Genomic DNA, 4,016 nt, shown 5'->3' with positions numbered 1-4,016 from the left:
GATAGAGAGAGAGAGAAAGGGGCGGGATGGAGGGGGCTGACACATAGACAGAGAGCACTGAGAGAGTTGGTAGATATTGCAGGGTGTGGCTGCAAATGTTTGCTCCCATTTTAACGAGTTCGTATGTACATACATGGAAGGTTTTTATGTACATTTTGTACAGTTAACGTGAAGAAATAAAGTTATTTAATTAACTGCCATAAACGATATGTGTTCTTGCGTTTTCCTATCAATTTTATTTTGTTGTAAATAAACTTCTCTTTTGTATAATATACCTTCTGGTTACATAGTTCTGTACATATAACATAATATAATATTTTGTAACGGCACCAACTTGTTTTTTTGTATAGGTGCAAATACGCTTTCCTGGCTTAACGAGTTCGTTTGTACATATACAAGGAAGGTTTTTATGAGATTTTGTACAGTTAAAGTGAAGAATTAAAGTTATCTAATTAACTGCCCTACACGATATGTGTTCATGCGTTCATTTGTGGATTCTGTGTGTGTATAATATACATTTGTATATATTTTGTAAGGGCATCAACGTATAAGTTCTTGTGTAGATGCAAATAATTATGCTTTCCTGGCTTAACGAGTGCGCGTGTACATACTGGGAATGTTTTATGCAAATTTTGTACTGCCAAAGCTAACAAAAAGCAGGATGTGGCTGCAAAGACGTGTTCCTGTTTTAATCGAGCGTGTGTACATATACAGAGAAGGTTTTTTAAAATGAAAATTATGTCCAGTTAAAGATAAGAAATAAAGTTACTTTATTGCTATAAAATGTCATGTGTGTTTATTGGTTTCCTTGTTGCTTTTAATTTAATTTTTTTGGTAAATAAACTCCACTTTTGTAAAAACATACGTTTTGGTTGTATTGTTGGTTTATTTGTTTATATGTGTGTATGTGTGTGAGGGGAGGCGTCTAACTATCTATCTATATATCTATCTATCTATCTATCTATCTATCTATCTATCTATCTATCTATCTATCTATCCTCTTGCACGTCTGCAGTATTGGGCTGTTGGCGATCAGGGGACACTACCCATACAATTGACTAGAATTCTATGGAGATTCTTCTGTTGTATCCCCTTTACTCTTGTCTGCACAATGAGCAGCCATGTTGCGAAATTCGATAATTGTAGGAGTGAACCAACTAGTCTGGTGGTCAAGATCTCAGCAAGTTCACTGAACCAACAAGTCTGGTGGTCAAGATCTCAGCAAGTTCTCTTAGATTGACTCAACAGCATGTGTTTCTTGTACATGAAGAGGTCTAGGTTTATTATTGCTGTTTAGGATACAGCTACAACAACAACAATTACAACATCAACAACAACATCACGAACACATGCAAACCTCTTAGTGCAGACCTCGTTTTTAGTTTTAGTTAAAGATTTTTTAATGGTCCTTGCAACACAGATAGATGATAGTATATTAGCTGGAGATTAGAGGTATTATGAGAGAGAGTGATAACAAAGCAAAGAGGGCGGGTTGGTAATGAGGGTGATCGATGTTTGACAGGAAAGAAGAAGTATCCCACACAGGGCTGCGCCTGGGAACAGCGACTCATGACGTCATTTTACCGGGGAACAGCGACTCATGACGTCATTTTACCGGGGAACAGCGACCGGGGAACAGCGACTAGTATTTTACTATATTTCTTTGTTACAGTTGAACTTGGTGTAATCGCCTACAGTATCCAATACAATTAGACCAAACATGTTACATTTTATCTCGATTTTCAGTAAGCTTAACTAGAGCTCAGTCAAATCTCCCGCCAATCTGTTCATAAGGAGGAACAAAAAAAGAGAGAAGTTGATCACAGCGTAAAGCAATAAGGAGATGTCACAGGGAGAATTTAAAGAAAAATTTCTTTTAAAATGCTGTCAGCTCAGTAGCAAGTTTGAAAACCGTCTCTAGAATGTTCTAAAAGTTTGAACTTTTTTTCTCTCTCTTTGCATTGTCCTCTTCAGGTGGATGTCATCATTTTCAGTTTAGATACTGCGATTGCAATTCTCCGTTTCATCTTTGTTTTCCGATTTGGTATTGTTTCTCCATGATTGGTTTATCATACTCCTACACTATCATACTTTTACTCACATGATCACACACACACACACACACACACACACACACACACACACACACACACACACACACACACACACACACACACACACACACACACACACACAATCACATAAATGTATATAAGTTTCATTTGATTAAACATACAATATGTAGGTGTGTCTATCAACAAAGTACAAATACAATGAAAAAAAATCACCGAACAAACTGACAAATAAACAAACAAACAAGCACACGAATTTTAAAGGGAGTCATTAATTTATGAAGCATTGATGTACGTGTGTGTATCATTAAAGCAAAAATAGGATGAAAACAAAAAACCAAACAAACAAACAAATAAACAAACATGCAAATGGACTTATGATGGAAGTCGTTTTATGGAGCATACATGTACGTGTGTGTATCAATAGTGTAGAAATGGAGAGACAAAAAAAGAAAACAGAAAAAGAAACAAAAAACAACCAGACAAATACAAAACACACTGGCTCACGAATTTCTACTTGGGATCATTTCACAGAACATAGAAATACAAGATCATGTACATGCGTGTATTGTGTATCGGTTTTAAAAAGATCTCAGGAAGATTATTGAAAAACAGAACAATCAGAACCAAAGATACGGAGCTCTCATGGTCTAGAGGTACGCTTTCGCTTTACATTCAATAGGTTTCAGGTTCGAAACCTGACAGCGACGGAAACATTAAATTTTTTTCTCTAAAATGTTCTCTTTTCACCTCCTTTCCTTTTCTCTAGATATGTTCTGTCGTCTGCTTTCCTCTCCACTTTCTCGCTCTAACACGCCCACCCCGGCCAGTGGGTTCCTCCTTCCTTTGTTCCTGACTATTTCTACAAGTACTGCTTCTCCTTGCTCATTACTGTTTATACAAGTACTGCTTCTCCTTGCTCATTACTGTTTATACAAGTACTGCTTCTCCTTGCTCATTACTTTTTATACAAGTACTGCTTCTCCTTGCTCATTACTGTTTATACAAGTACTGCTTCTCCTTGCTCCTTCTTACTACTGTCTTTCAGCCACACATCCCTGATCTTAGGGTAGCAGTGATCGAACTTTTGGCTCTCTCGAAAGCAAAAACAATCTCGGAGGTCCCATGTGCAAGCTGCGCACTTTAAGCTCTCTTGGTGGTTCTAAACTCGATAAGAGTAGGCTTCGCCGCCACCAAGGCAAAATTCAAAATGAATTCATATCAAAACCTGACAATTCTCTAGTCAGTAGAAAGTGATAAAGAGTACCTTCCAAATCTCAATGAGGCTGCCTGAAAGCAAAGGGCACTACATAGTAGGAAAAGCGTCACATTCGTAAACATCAATTGTACTGTAGGTTGAAGAACCCGCAGTCGACTTCCCCTAAGATCTAGTGGAGGAGGAGGAGGAGGAGGAGGAGGAGGAGGAGGAGGAGGAGGAGGAGGAGGAGGAGGAGGAGGAGGAGGAGGAGGAGGAGGAGGAGAGAATCAAACGTCAGAACAACGTAATTATCCTGAGCATGATGCATAGATCAGTCAGAGGTTCCTGGTGCTAAGCGTGAGCTTGACATTGTGTTTACTTTTAAAAGGGTAACAGTGACCCAGAATTTAGACCAAACAATGCTTCCTCCTTTGTAGAATCAACCACGATGGTAGTATCCATCGATTTCTTAACGAGCATAGAAGAAAAGCATCTGTCGTTGGTGAAAGAACATGATGAGTAAATGGAGTACGATCTTTTTTCTTTTTTTTTCGGGGGGGGGGGGGGGGGGATTCACAATGTTTTTGCTCGGAGTACGTGCCATGGGGAAAGGCTGAGCGTTAGGCAGCTATTTGAGTTATAATGGGCTCATCTAACAAAGAAGAGTTGGATTTCACCAGATGTAAGTTGAGCACATGTTTTACTGTACAGTGGCGTCCAAAAGAAACTTGAAACTGTAATCACCC

Source organism: Aplysia californica, unplaced genomic scaffold, assembly GCF_000002075.1.
Source record: "Aplysia californica isolate F4 #8 unplaced genomic scaffold, AplCal3.0 scaffold01315, whole genome shotgun sequence".
Classification (NCBI taxonomy): domain Eukaryota; kingdom Metazoa; phylum Mollusca; class Gastropoda; order Aplysiida; family Aplysiidae; genus Aplysia; species Aplysia californica.
The sequence above is the reverse complement of the archived record's forward strand: the minus strand, read 5'-3'. Positions refer to the sequence as shown.